Consider the following 16,039-nt stretch of genomic DNA (forward strand, 5'->3'; position numbering starts at 1 on the left):
CATTAGGGGCGTAGCTGCTAGTGTTAAGTAAAAGTTAAGAAAATAAAAGAATTAAATTAAATCGGGAAACCTTGTGACTGTGAGCTAAATTTCTTTTAGGTTTTGACAAAGGGACATACAGACTAATGGCACACACTAGTTATATAGTAGCTACGCTACTAAAAAGAGCAACAAAGATTGAGAACTAAAACAAGTGAGAACAAACTTTTTGTCCGCTCAAAAAAAAAGTTTTTGATTAAGAAAGTTACTCTCACTTCTGACAGTGATAGAATATTTATCTTTTAACCTTTAGTTATTATTAGAGCTTATCTAAACAAAACAATCCACAAATATTTTAATAAAGAGAGGGATAGGTTTCTGGTAGAATCCGTAAAGGTGTGTGTTTTAAGGCTTAAAAATAGTCATCATCAGGCGCATCCTTCTTTTTGACTGTTAAGTCTAGAGAATACGGACACCTTGTTCCTCCATGAATTCCTTTTTTTGGCATGTGCTTCAGCTTCTCCCCATGTTAATTCCAAATTAAAGAGGTCCTTTTCAGTGCTCCGCCTCCAGGTCATTTTTGGTTGTCCCCGTTTACGATTACCAGTGGTGGGGTTCCATTTTAAGCACTTTTTTGGAAACCTATTTTGTTCCATTCTGAGCACATGTCCTAGCCACCTTAGTCTTTTATATTTCACTTCTGCTTCAATACTATTGCACTTGGTCTTAGCATACAGCTCAATGTTTGATATTTTGTTTGGCCAGAATATTTTGCAAATTCTTCTTAGGCAGCTATTGTGAAATGCATTAAGTTGATTTGTTTCAGTTTTCACAGTTCTCCAGCATTCAGCTCCATAAAGAAGAACTGATTTCACATTACTGTTGTAAAGTCTGATTTTTGTTTTCAGAGCAAGTTTCTTTGAATTCCAAACGTTGTGTAGACTGTTGAAAGCAACCCTAGCCTTATCAATCCTGGTCTTAATATCAGCTTTTGAGCCATTTTCGCTGCTGATAACACTCCCCAGATAGGTGAATTTGTTGCTTTGTTTCAATTGTTCACCATTTATTGTTATATTTTGATCAGGGTTTGTAGGTATATTTATAATTTCGGTCTTCTTGACATTAACAAAGAGCCCGACTTGTCCTGCATATTTGACTAGTCTATCTGTTTTAGCTTGTAGATGTTTGATTGTTTCTGAAATCAGTGCCAGGTCATCAGCAAAGTCCAGATCCTCTAGGTGTCCTAGTATGCCCAGCTGGAGACCACGTTTTTTGTCCTCTGTGGTTTTCTTCATCACCCAGTCAATGACCAATATAAATCGAATAGGTGATAAAATGCATCCCTGTCTAACTCCAGTGCTTATTCTAAAGAAATCAGATGTCTTATTGTTTCCAACTGAAACACAGGCTTGGAAGTTGTCATAGAATTTAGTTATCATAATTATCATCTTTTCAGGTATACCATAACTTCTTAGTATTTTCCAGAGTGTTTGTCTGTGTATGGAGTCAAAGGCCTTAGAGAAATCAACAAAATTTACATGGAGTGGCTTGTTAAATTCAACACATTGTTCAATAACCGTCCTAAGGGTGAAAATTTGGTCAACACAGCCCCTTCCAGCACGGAATCCAGCTTGTTCTTCTCTTAGTTTATTGTCAATTTTCGCATCAATTCTGTTTAAAATAATTTTACATAGGACCTTGCTTGGGATAAAAAGCAGCATAATTCCTCTCCAATTATCACAATTGTTCAAATCTCCCTTCTTAGGAAGTTTTATGATTATACCTTTAGACCAGTCCGTTGGTATCTTTTCTTGCCTTCAAATTTTATCAAAGAGATCAGTTAGAGTCCTAGCAGAAAGATCTATGTCTGCCTTAAGCATTTCGGCAGTTATTAAGTCAGGTCCAGGTGCTTTGTCATTCTTTAGACTATGTATAGCAGCTTTAACTTCTTGAATAGTTGGTGGTCGTGTGTCTATGTCTATTTCATGTCCTGGTTCTGGTTCAGCAGTAATTTCTGGTTCAGGTCTGTTCAACACTTCTTCAAAATGCGATTTCCACCTTTCAGCAACTTCTTTTTCTGTAGTGAGTAGTTTACCATCTTTAGCCTTGATAGTCTCACCAATCTTTTTGTTACATTTGCCACTTAGTTGCCTGGTTATGTTGTATACTGTTTTCATGTTACCGAAGTCAGCTGCTCTTTGGGCCTTTTCAGCCAGATTGTCAATGTAATCTCTCTTGTCTTTCCTTGTGCACTTTTTGACCTCTTTATCTTTAGCAGTATATTCAGCTCTTAAATTTCTCATGTCAGCCAAATGTTGAGCACTATGAATTTTATTTTTAAGCTTCTTTCTCTCTTCTATTTTGTTCCATGTTTCATCAGAGATCCAGTCCTTTTTCTCTGGTTTTTTGTGTCCTAGGATTTCCTTAGCAGTAGATTGAAAGTTTTCTTTAATTGAAGTCCATGTGATCTCAGTCTCGTCATTTAGGTCCTCTAAGACTTGAAATCTATTTCTGAGTTTTAAGACAAATTCATTCTTTATCACAGGGTCCTTTAATCTTGAAGAATCATATTGTCTACCAATCTCACTCTTTTTATCATGGCCAGTACGCTTCAGATTTAATCAAATCTTACTGACAACTAGTTCATGGTCACTAAATATGTCGGCTCCTCTGTAACTCCTACAGTCTTGCATTGACTTGACCCATTTTCTATTGATCATAATGTGGTCAATCATGTTTCTTGTTTGTCCATCAGGCGTTGTCCAGGTATATTTGTGAATGTTTTTGTGTTGGAATAGTGTACCTCCTACAACCATATCATTATTTAAACAGAATTCAAGTAAAAGTTCTCCATTTTCATTTCTTGTACCTATACCAAAGTGTCCCATTGTGTTCTCCACTCCAGTCCTGTCAGTTCCTACTTTAGCATTCATATCTCCAAGAACTAAACACATGTCATGATTGGGTACTGAGTTTCTGATTGATTGCAGTTGATCATAAAACTCTTGTTTTACTTCTCCATCTTTGTCATTTGTTGGGGCGTAGCATTGGATAATAGTCAACTTGCAATGCCTTGATTGGAATCTAGCCTTAATTATTCTGTCTGATATAGGTTTCCAGTCTATTAGTGAATTGACATGTCGTTTTTGAATAATTATAGCAACACCATACATATGTTGGCTTTCATGACCAGAATAAAGTATTAGGTGGCCATCTTTGGTTGTAGTTTGTCCTTGTCCTGTCCATCTACATTCCGCAATTCCAAGTATTCCAATATTGTAACTTGTCATTTCTTTAACTACTTGGGCTGTTTTAGTTGACTCATACATTGTTCTAACATTCCAGGTTCCTATCTTACAGCTTTGCCTAGAACTTATTGGTCCTGTCATCAAGTTGATAGCTTCCTTTCGGATTTGACCATCATCTTTCATATTCTCAGTAAACTGAGCATCAGTTCCAACAGTTCTTGTTTCATGTACACCTCTGGCTGTGAGAAAGCCATAAGTGTTTGAGGTTCTGTGGGTGTTTTCTTGAACAGGGATTTTTTTTACAGGTAGGATAGTTAGTCCTACGCAAACCTTTCATATCCCTGGAAGGAAGGGTGACTGGTAAGGGGAGGGACGTCAATATCCCCCAGTACTTCAAGAAGTACCTCCTGCCCATCTTAAAAAATCTTAAAAATAGTAGTAGAACGATAATATTCACTAAATATGTGTATTTCTTATTGAAAAGAACTATAGACAAAACAATTTTATTAAAAGTTTACATAAGTTTTTATCGTTCTACTACTGTTTTTTACTTATAACACATAACCTTTACGGATTTTACCAGAAACCTACCCCTCTCTTTATTAGTTTCATCACTAACGGTAAGGGGTTTCTATATCCTAAATTATATTCTTTAATTTCCCCCCTTAATTTTTGTTGGTCCTCAGAAAAAAATTCTCAACATATTTTTTCTATTTGTTTTATTACAGCCTTTACTTAACCTAACCTAATTCGCATCAATAGGCCTTATAAATTTATTTGTAGACTAGATGCCATATGAGGGAAACCGAACTTTAATTAATCCTTGTTAGTTGGTACGTGGGTCGGTCTTTTGGTTTATTAGACTTTTTCTAAAACTAAAAACCAACCATCTCTCTCCCCCCTTGCCAATCTCACTTAAATTGTTCTTATTTTTAAAGATGTGCTACATTGAACAAAACTATTTTTTGTTTGTGTCTGTAATTTTGTTTTCAGTTTTTTTGTGTTTAGTATTACAAACAGGGAAATGTGGATATGTCAATCTATACTACAAAGTAGAACGATGTCCGCCTGTCTGTTTGTTTGTCTGTTTGCCTGTCTGTTTGTTTGTAGCGAAGGATCTCGCTAACTGCTGAACCGATCGGGTTCTCATTTAATTACAGGGTAGCTTTTCATAGCTCCCGGTAAGGTTTATAACTAATTTCTTGGGGGGTGGGACACCACCAACCCCCTCCAAAATTTTTTTTTTCCTTTTAAAACTAAAATTAAAATAGTGGGGTCGACTACCCCCGCCCCCTCAAAAAAAAATCCCCCCCCCCCAAAATAAATTTTTTTTAAATTTTTCTTTTAAATCTAAAATACGAAAAATTGGTTAGGTTAAACCTCTTGGGCTAGGGGCAAAGCCGCTAGTCCTTATGATAAAGTAACAGTGTCTGTGTGTCTGTAGTGTGTTCCGAAAGATCTCGTTAACTGCTGAACAGATACGGTTCTCCTTCACAGTGTAGATTCTTATAGGTCCCAGGCCGGTTTATAACTATTTTGGGGGAGGGTGCCACCACCCTCCCAAGACAAATCTCAAAATTAAAAACATATGTCTTGCACTGCCTAGCGGCCTTTTAGATATTTTTGATCTCAACATAGATTGAAAAGATAACATTTTACGGGCCGCTAGGAGCCTCTAGGGGCTTAGCTGCTAGTTGAGATTAAAATATCATAATTCTCTTGCTTCAAAGATGAAATACTTTTAGGGGAGTTATTTTTTTGTTGTAGTACTTCATTTATAAAGAAAACCAAAAACCACAGTCAGTTTAAGTAAAAAGTGTAACTTTTTTGCACTGAAACCTACCCCCTCCCCCCTTTTTTAAAAATATTAATAGAAAATAAAGGGTGGTGAATTTTCATGTTCAACCCCTCGGGAGACTGTAACTTACCCTAACTTTACCTAAAGTTATAAACGAAGAAACGAAAAAAAATTTACCACCACCCCCCCTCCTTTTTTAGTTTATATTATAATGAGATGGGGGGCAATTTGGTTAACCACCAAGAAAGTCCAATCAGGGATTTTTAAGCCATATTCAAACTACATTTCGAATTACAATGATTTAAATCCAATATCTTGTATTTACCTATCCTTGGGTCCCTGACCCTGAGAAACAGAGGGAGATTAATGAATATATTCATTATAGGAGCTCACAGGGGCTTTAAGCAAATAAGCCAATACTTTTTCTTCCCAAATAGCAATCCTTCTCTATATGTCTGCAGGTGTTAACGTCCTTAGATTGGTTTTTGTTTTTATATGTGTAAGTTTATAATTTAAAAACAAAGCAATGACATCATTCATAATAGCGAAGCTTAAATATAAATATTTTTCTATAACAGAAAACAAAGTAAATCAGTCAGCAGCTATTTATTTGTAATTAAATTCTTTGGATCAGAAAATTTCGTTTCTCTCAAAGAAATACATTGAAAGAGCGTTAAAAGGGAGTAAGAAAAAAGTCACATATAAAGAAAATGCTCATTGCTTATGGGAATTTTCAGAAATTTCTCACCTTAAATAGCAGATAACCTAAATAATCCTTCTTTCGTAAGAGAAAAATAGTTTTACATTGGAATTTTAAAAAAACTGTGTACCTTTGAAACGTAATCGTACTTGTTATTTATGTAAAAACAAAAATACAATTAAGCAGGGTTCGGAAGCCGCAGCCGCAGCCTCAGCCACCATCAGCCGCGCGGCTTACGAGAAGCCTCAAAATCAGCCGCGCGGCTTCCTCAGCCACCCAATAAGCCTCAGCCTTAGTCGCAGCCGCGCGGCTTAAAGAAAACATAAGCCACTGTAAGCCTCAGCCGCATTCAGCCACTGTAAGCCTCAGCCACAAAACTCCAATTCAGCCACATTAAGCCTCAGCCGCACTAAGCCTCATTCAGCCAACGCCCCTCTAAGCCTCAGCCGCAATCAGCCGCGCGGCTTATAGTTGGGGAAGCCTCAGCCACACTCAGCCGCGCGGCTGTTAATAATTTGAAGCCGCAGCCGCACTCAGCCGCGCGGCTTCAAGAAAGCCTCAGCCGCAGCTGCAAAGTTATGATTATGCCGCAGCCGCGCGGCTTGATATTTGTAAGCCGCAGCCTCAGCCGCAGCTTAATTTTTTTAATTCAGCCGCAGCTTTGACACAGCCGCGCGGCTGAGATATTGTAAGCCCCAGCCGCAGCCGCAGCTGCTAAATTAGTACAAGCCTCAGCCGTCAATTCAGCCGCGGGGCTTAATTTTCATTTAATTTTGTCTGTCTGAAGCTTAAGATCTCAGCAACCACTGAACTGACAATGTTGTCCTTCTCAGGAATCCTTTTACTAAAGTAACAGGATGTCTATGTGTCTGTGTATCTGTGTGTCTGTACCGAAGGATCTCTCTAACCGCTGAACCGATCGGGTTCTCCTTAACAGGGTAGCTTCTCATAGGTCCTGGGAAGGTTTATAACTATTTTTTTGGGGGTGGGACACCCCCAACCCCCCAAAAAAATTAAAAATCCCCCCCCTCAAAAAAAGAAAAAAAATTTTAAATTTTTTTAACTAAAATTAAAAATGAGGGGGGAGGCCCCCCCCCCAAAAAAAAATTTTTTTTTTTACTTTTCTTTAAAAATTTAAAATAAGAAATTGGGTTATTAAATTTGACTCTCTCTCTTCCTCAAGTGCCCCCTAAAGGCCTCTAGGGGCGTAGCCGCTAGTTATATATATATTGACATTGGATGGTTTTGAGCTAATTTTGGGGTGGGGGTCAGACATTTCCATCGCCCAAAAATAATTCTTTTAAATGTTATACTTTTAAATTTTTTTATATTCTTTTATAAAAATTTTATCTTAAGTTTTTTTTAAAATTACAACATAGAAACTACCATCTCGAACAACTACAAAAAGTTTGAACCTGTAATGTAAGAGCTCAAGTGGCGCAATCAGTTAGCGCACGGTTCTTCTACACTGTTATGCCGGGGTTATAAGTTCGAATTTCACCATGAGCAATACGTTTTTGAACGTTGATACTTATGAATATTATTGAATACTATTTATAGGGTAACTGCCCTACTGACGTTTGCCTAATTTTATTGTTTTTAAAAGATACAAATTTTTCAGAATTTACTTAATATTCACTATGAATTTGCATTATCTTAAATTTTTTTTCTTGTACAAGTGGCCTATTTAGCTCAATGGTAGAGCACTCGTCTTGTAAACTAGGGACCGTGAGTTCAAACCTCACAGGGGGCAATCAATTTTTGTGATACTCAAGTTATATAGTAGCTTCTCTATTATTTTTCCGTTTAGGTACGCAATACTTGTTCTATATAATTAAGCTTCTCCTACTTAGATATTTCTTCAATTTTAAATGTATTTAATACTTTGTGGTTGATGAGAGACACTAAAAAAGTTATGCAAAAAAAAGATTTATACATATTTCATTTTTCATAGTATTTTTAAATTAATGAAAATAATAAAATTAAGATTTGAGGAGGGGGGAGGGTGTGTGTGTGTGTTTATTTTGAACACAAATTATCCTAATATGTTTTCTAACAAAAAAAATTTAAACAGCGATGTATTTTACTTTTTAAAGTTGGTTAAAAAAGGTCTGTAAAATGCAATAAATTGTCCTGTATAATATGCAAAAAAAATCTACATAATCTTTATGTACTCGATAGATTGAAATAGTTAAATGATTATCATATATCATCCGATTTTGTTTATTTTACAAAGATGCTTACTAAAATTGATTTTATTTTCGAAACTGCAATTATTATAAAAAAAATGTTTCTTTATCTTTATCATTATGTTATACAATTTCTGAATTTATAAGCAATACATGAATCGATATATTATTACTTTGATGTTGTCCATATTTTCATGTACTCTGATAAAGAAATAATCTCAGCTGGCTAAAATAACAATAACCCCCATACACCCCCTTTAATCCATCTCTCCCCTCTTATGGGATATATAAATGAACTGGCCAATAAATGAGGTCCATAATTTTATTAACAAATTTTCTTTTTTTTAATATATCCACATATTCTATTATATAAAGTGGTAATGTGAAGCTTCTTATTGATCCAGGGAAAGTTTATAATTTTTTTGGGGAAATGTATAAAGTATGGAGAGTTATTTTGTCTGTAGATTAAGAATTCGATAACTACTGAACTAATGTAAACTTTTTAAATTGCCTTTTCCAAGTTTTTGAATTTTTTAAAAAACTAAAATTAAAACTGGTGGGTGCTCAACCAAACTCCCCCCTATTTTCCCATAAAAAAATAATAAAAGTCACCGTTCATCCCCCCAAATTTTTTTTTCTTCTGGGATTCGAACCCGGATGATAGATGGTTCAAAGCTGTTACCGTACCAAAAAGCTATCAGAGCTCCAATATTTCAAAATGAAAATTTGTCTTATTTTTAGATCATTAAGTATTATGATGTCTGTTTGTTTGTCTGTCTATATGTTTGTACTACAGGATCTCGCTAACTACTAAACCGATATGGTGCTCCTATTCAGGGTAGTTTCTTATAGGTACTGGGAAGGTTTACAACTATTTTGGGGGAGGGTACCATCACACTACCAGAAAAAAATTGCCTTAGAAAAAAAATTAAACATCACCCCAAAATTAAAAATGTGATTTACTCGCCCTGGCCCTCCCCACCCAATAAAAATCACCCTACCCCCCAAAAAATTATTTTAATTCAGTTCTTCTTTTTCCAGTACCTATTGTTTAGTATTTTTTGTAATAACTTCATAATTACATTGTCATTAAGATTATGTGACATAAAAAGTTAGTCATAAAAATTATACCCATGAATAATTGTAATAAAAAGCACTTTTGTAAAAAAACATTTTTCATAAGAGGTAAGTTTTTATGACAAATACATTTATTGCAAGTGTACATATGATAAGCATTTTAAAGACGATTATTTTTAAGACAAATTTAACCTGCGTACCATGGCTCAACATGTAGCGCATCTGCTTGTCATCATGGAGGTAATAGGTTCGAATCTTGGCCAGACACTGCGCGAAAACTGAAGACGTTAAATGGTTCCTACTGCAGCTATGCCAGGTATGCAACATGTAAAGTTAGAGTATGATTTCCTTGGCTCGTAAACAGGCGTAACTCATTACCATAGGACTTTCTGACAGGTAGTTGGTTGCTGGATAGATGTCACTTAAATTGGAAAGAATTGGTTCCCCTTAATTATCCAAGGTTCAACAAGAAGCGCATCTGCTTGTCATCAGGGAGGTAATAGGTTCGAATCTCGGCCAGACACTGCGTTATAACTGAAGACATTAAATGGTTCCTACTGCTGCTATGGCAGGTGTGCAACATGTAAAGTTGGAGTAGGAGGATTTCCTTGGCTCATAAACAGGCGTAACTCATTACCATAAAACTTTCAGGCAGGTAGTTCAATAAAAAAAGTTGGTTGCTGGATAGATATCACTTAAACTAATACAGAAAAGGAAAGAATTGGTTCCCCAAGGTTCAACAAGTAGCGCATCTGCTTGTCATCAGGGATGTAATAGGTTCGAATCTCGCGCAGACACTGCGTTATAACTGAAGACATTAAATGGTTCCTAGGTGCTAGGTGTGCAACATGAACAGGCGCAAAGGAAAGATATAATTCCCCTTAGTTATCCAGGGTTGTTGGACCTTGAGTTAATGTCATAGAAACCCTCGACCGTGGCTCAACATGTAGCGCATCGGCTCGTCGTCTGGGAGTTGATAGGCTTTGTACTGCATCATAACTAAAGATGTTGAAATAAATTCCTACTGCTAAAAAACTTGTATAAAACTTTGGGTACCAGTATAAAACTTTGGGTATCAGAATAAATTTTTGTCTATTAGTATAAAACTTTGGGTACCAGTATAAAACTTTGGGTACCAGAATAAATTTTTGGCTATTAGTATAAAATTTTGGGTACCAGTATAAAACTTTGGGTACCAGTATAAAACTTTGGGTACCAATATAAAATTTGGGTACCAGTATAAAACTTTGGGTACTCGTATAAAACTAAAGGTACCAGTATAAAACTTTGGGTACCAATATTAAAACAAAATTTTAGGTATTAGTATAAAATTTTGGGTACCAGTATAAAACTTTGGGTACCAGTATAAAACTTTGGGTACCAGTATAAAACTTTGGGTACCAGTATAAAATTTGGGTACCAGTATAAAATTTGGGTAACTGTATAAAACTTTGGGTACCAGTATAAAACTTTGGGTACCAGTATAAAATTTGGGTACCTGTATAAAACTTTGGGTACCAGTAAAAAACTTTGGGTACCAGTATAAATTTTTAGTACCAGTATAAAACTTTTGGTACCAGTTTAAAACTTTGGGTACCAGTATAAAACTTTGGGTACCAGTATAAAACTTTGGGTTCTAGTATAAAACTTTGGGTACCAGTAAAAAACTTTGGGTACCAGTATAAATTTTTAGTACCAGTATAAAACTTTGGGTACCAGTTTAAAACTTTGGGTACCAGTATAAAACTTTTGGTACCAGTATAAAACTTTGGGTTCTAGTATAAAACTTTTGGTACAAGTATAAAACTTTGGGTACCAGAATAAAATTTGAGTACTAGTCTAAAACTTTGGGTACCTGTATAAAAACTTTGGGTACCAGTATAAAACTTTGAGTACTAGTATAAAACTTTGGGTACTAGAATAAAACTTTGGATACCAGAATAAAATTTGAGTACTAGTATATAATTTTGGGTACTAGTATAAAACTTTGGGTACCAGTATAAAACTTTGGGTACCAGTATAAAATTTTGGGTACCAGTATAAAACTTTGGGTACCAGTATAAAACTTTGGGTACCAGAATAAAACTTTGGGTACCAGTATAAAATTTTGGGTACCAGTATAAAACTTTGGGTACCAGTATAAAACTTTGGGTACCAGTATAAAATTTAGGGTACCAGTATAAAACTTTGGGTACCAGTATAAAACTTTGGGTACCAGAATAAAACTTTGGGTACCAGTATAAAATTTTGGGTACCAGTATAAAACTTTGGGTACCAGTATAAAACTTTGTGTACCAGTATAAAACTTTGGTTACCAGTAAAATTTGGGTACCAGTATAAAACTTTGGGTTCTAGTCTAAAACTTTGGGTACCATTATAAACTTTGGGTTCCAGACTAAAACTTTGGGTACCAGTATAAAACTTTGAGTACCAGTATAAAACTTTGGGTACTAGAATAAAACTTTGGGTACCAGAATAAAATTTGAGTACTAGTATATAATTTTGGGTACCGGTATAAAACTTTGGGTACTAGAATAAAACTTTGGGTACCAGAATAAACTTTGGGTACCAGTATAAAACTTTGGGTACCAGTATAAAATTTGGGTACTAATTCTGAATCAAACATTTGAAAAAATCCTGCTGTCCTCCCCCCTCTTCCCTCCACTCTTATTCTCACAACCCCTAACCACCCTCAACTCTCCAAAAAATGTCCTAGAATGCATTTAAAAAATCCAATTTAGCCGAAGCCTCAGCTGCAAAGCTTATTTTATAATCAGCCATAAGATCAGCCGCAAGGCTTAATATTGTATTCAGCCGCAGCCGCATTCAGCTGCGCGGCTGAATTTAATTCAGCCACAGCCTCAGCCGCACGGCTTTCAGTAAGCCGCAGCCTCAGAATCAGCCGCGAGGCTTAATTATGTTATCAGCCACTCTCAGCCTCAGCCTCACTCAGCCGCGCGGCTTAATTTTCCAATCAGCCACTGTAAGCCGCAGCCGCTATGAGCCGCGCGGCTTTCAGTAAGCCGCAGCCTCAGCCACAAATCCTTCAGCCACTGTAAGCCTCAGCCACCCTCAGCCACTGTAAGCCTCAGCCGCTCGAAGCCTCAGCCACAAAATTCCAATTCAGCCACTGTAAGCCTCAGCCACCCCAATTCTTATTAAGCCTCAGCCGCATTCAGCCGCAGCCACTCTCAGCCGCACTAAGCCTCAGCCACTCTCAGCCTCAGCCACTTCCATAACTTTAAGCAGCCGCAGCCGCAGCCGCAAATTAGGATTCAGCCGCAGCCGCAGCCGCGCGGCTGATAGCGCGGCTTCCGAACCCTGACCAACACACCAACAAATATCCATTTACTTTAGAGCATATGATATCCATTATCATTTTGTGAATTCTTTTTGATAAAATCAAAATTCTTGTGGAAAAGAGTAGTTTTAGAATAGCCTCAGAAAATATATTGAAACAGTATCAATCTACTATATTTTCAAAAATACATGCTCATATAATATATATATTCTATAGGGATGCAAGTTAAATTTTTAATGTGAAGAACTAATGGCTTTCGACAATAGCGTAGCTGAATATTACCTTTTACGAGATTGTTTAGTCCTTTGACACTGTACATAATTATTATTTGATTGATCTTTCCTTAATTTTTATTTATATTCAATTTTATTGTTTGTATATGAATATTTAATACCTGTATTATAATACTGTTATTATTATTATTTGTTCTGTGTGTCATAAAATAAATATCTAATATGAAATTTTTTTTAGGGACGGTGATTTACAGAATCCAAAGGTAGACAAATTTCTTATTTCAATAATAAGCTCAAAGGAGATGTTGATTGAATAAAAAATAAACATTTATATGAATATTTTTTAAATGTGCATAAAGTTTCAGCATATAACTTATTTTATCAAGCAGCTACGTTATTTTTTATTGTCGGTAATGCACCAAGTAAATCTCACGAAACTCCATAGAAAATCTGAACACGTTTGTAGTAATATTCACACCTAGCATAAACAAAATTTATGTTTTTTGAAGAGCTAAAAATGTTGGAGTTATCCTCTTAGATTTTTTTTTCAATTTTTAAAATTTTTGATCGCTGACAAGGACGTTTAATCTTTTTTATTTGAAAGGGGGGGGGGGTAAAAAAGGAAGATTACAATTTTGGGTGGGTAATCACCCCTTTACCCTTCCCCATTGGACGTCCCTGATCAATGAAACCCCAATTTTTCTTATTTATAAAATAAATTTTGATAACTTTGATCCTGTTACTTAGTACAACCCAACAGGGACTCGATCAAATCTTTTGAGCTGTTAAATAACAAGTTTGTAAACTTTGGGGTAAATATCTTTGACAGTCCAATATAAAATTCGTACCTGATAAAAATCTATATTTGGTTAAAGTGAACTGTGTGTTGTTGACATGGACTGCATTATTATTTTAGAATATTATTATATGCATAGTACCAAAATGATATGGATTTACATTAAGCCATAGGCGTTAACAGTAGTATATTCTTGTAGTTGGAGGAAATGTGAGAAAAAAAATTTAATTATTGCATCTTAACTTGTAGTATTAAAACAAAAATAGAATTTAGTTTAATAGTAGCTTTTTTTGGATTCCTAAATATTTATGTCGTTTAAAAACAATTAATAAAGTTTCAATTAAATTCAATGATGTATGCAGAAACAACAGCTTTAAAAGATTTAGATTTTGAGGACAAGTCGAAATTTACTAAAGTGGGCATCTAAACATCCTTATTTTGACCTTGCAACATGTGAGCTTATCTTACATAGGATATTATTTCAGAGTATTATTATGTTGTTATGCATGTTATGTACAGCATAGATTAATTCTAATAGAATGTAACATTGTCGTCAGATAGAGTAGCAAAAAGTAACACTCAACTGAAATCTAACCCGCTTTTAGTTTTGAAGCACTGTGCTGTAGCGTCTGTTTATAAGCATGTGATACCTCTATACTCCTATATTACAGATGTCATGCACCAGACATGGCAACAGCAGACACTCATACAAACTTTTACTCAATCCTTGCACTGCACCTCAATAACATTGTAATTTTTTTAAAATGGTTGTTCAGTTGTAATCTTTAGCTATTTTTTATTAAAAATGTACAACAGTTTGTTTTGCTCTGGAGATATACACACTAACCTAGTAATCACTGATAATCTGATAAAAAATGAAAAATAAGAGGAAGGGTAATTTTTCGTTAGTTTGTTTATTACTTTAGGATGTATTAGTGCTGGGAAGCCCCTCAGGTAGAGGGCCCATGAAGGGATACGGGAAAAATAGCAACCCCTTATTTCCAATTTATTTTTTTAATCTGCTTTCATATATACGTCGATTGAAGCTATTCCCCAGGACGGAATTAATACCATAAAAAAACCTAGTTTTTACCACTTTTATGGTAAAATTTTACCAGCCTATACGATTTAAAAGGTGGTAAAATTTTACCGTAATCGTGGTAAAAACACTTTTGGTGGTACTCTGTGACGCTTTTTACCAGCGATTTTTACCACAATTATCGGTAAAATTTTACCAGATTTCCGGTAAAATATTACCATTTTAGGACGCAAATTTATACCAGATTTTGACCAATTTTTACCACTTTTTTGGTAAAATTTACCGCAAATTTCTGGTAGATTTTACCGAAAAAGTGGTAAAACTGTTCAACACCTGGTAATATTTTTGCCCTAAACTGGTAAAATTTTACCAGAAATAGGGTAAATATGGTAAAAATTTACCAATAATTGTGGTAAAAACGGGTGGTAAAAATCACGAGAAAGTGGTAAAAAACGACCTTAATTATAGAAAAACCTCGCTTGTACACAAAACGCAAAAATAAAAAAAAAATTGTTTTCATTATTAACTTTATTGATTGAAACACTTTTTTTACATAATGATTTACATAGGTACGATAGCGCGATACTATATAGGTATATATTCACAGAAATTTTCTTAATTAGTCTATAATTCTAGACGTGGTTTAAATGACCAAATATTACATAGTTTTACAGATAATATAACTGCATGTTTAATCGGTTTAAGCTGAGAAATTAACACAAATATACATAGGTTTTAATTGCTGAGATCTGGATTCTAATTGTACTTTATACTAGAACATTTTTATACAAGAAAAATATATCACGAAGTTACTTTCCATTATTAAATTTTCAAAAATTTTGCTATATAGGAATAGCGGTTTCAAATATAATATTATATGAATATTTTCATCGTCAGAACAAAACTGTCAAACTGTCATATAGATTAATGTACGTACAAATTAAAGGTGGTTAAACATATTTTTGACTCAAGATATCTTGATATATATCACTTTTTTATCACAAATAGTTTATATATGATCTGACTGGAAGGACTATTATACATCAGCTTACTTTTGTCCTTCTTTTCTTTGTTTTTGCCTCTTGTGAAAGAAGACGCGGCAGTCTGGGCACATATAGGTGCATTCGATGAGTCTCGTGTTCAATGGCAGCTCGCTTCGGGGACTGCGTCCATGGGCGCATGTCTTGATTTTCCCCGGTGTTGCACTTCTTTTGCGCCTACTCAGTTTTGATGCTGGCGTGATTGTAGGAGGGGGTGGTTCAAACATCTCCTGCTCATCATCGGACACCCCATACACTGAAATTAAAATATTTTTTAAAATTACTTTTTTTTACAAAAAAATACTTCAATTTTACAATAGTTTTTTTTTCTAGCCTAACCTAACCTAGTGTATTAATAGAAAGAGTAATATTTCTAGTTTTAACCTAGCCTAGCCTAGCCTAGCCTAGCCTATTCTAACCTAACCTAACCTAACCTAACCTAACCTAACCTAACCTAACCTAACCTAACCTAACCTAGTGTAATAATACAATGTAGTACAGAAATGTTTCACTATATGCTTTGGGCACAGTCGCTAGTATAAATATTGTACTATACCTGGGCTTTTTGGTCCTGGATTCTTTATGTTCTCATAAATTATATCAAAATCCGGTTGGTCTTTCATCCTGAAATTAAACAAT

General features: G+C 35.1%; 1 non-coding gene across 1 annotated transcript; it reads left to right on the forward strand.

Moving 5' to 3' along the window:
• The first annotated feature begins 7,406 nt into the window (after positions 1-7,406).
• On the forward strand, positions 7,407-7,478 carry TRNAT-UGU (transfer RNA threonine (anticodon UGU)). The gene has a single exon. It is a non-coding gene; the product is annotated as a tRNA-Thr (tRNA).
• The last annotated feature ends 8,561 nt before the right edge of the window (positions 7,479-16,039 follow it).

This window comes from Acartia tonsa, chromosome 5 (assembly GCF_053477335.1).
Source record: "Acartia tonsa isolate MP-2025a chromosome 5, ASM5347733v1, whole genome shotgun sequence".
NCBI classification, from domain to species: Eukaryota; Metazoa; Arthropoda; class Copepoda; order Calanoida; family Acartiidae; genus Acartia; species Acartia tonsa.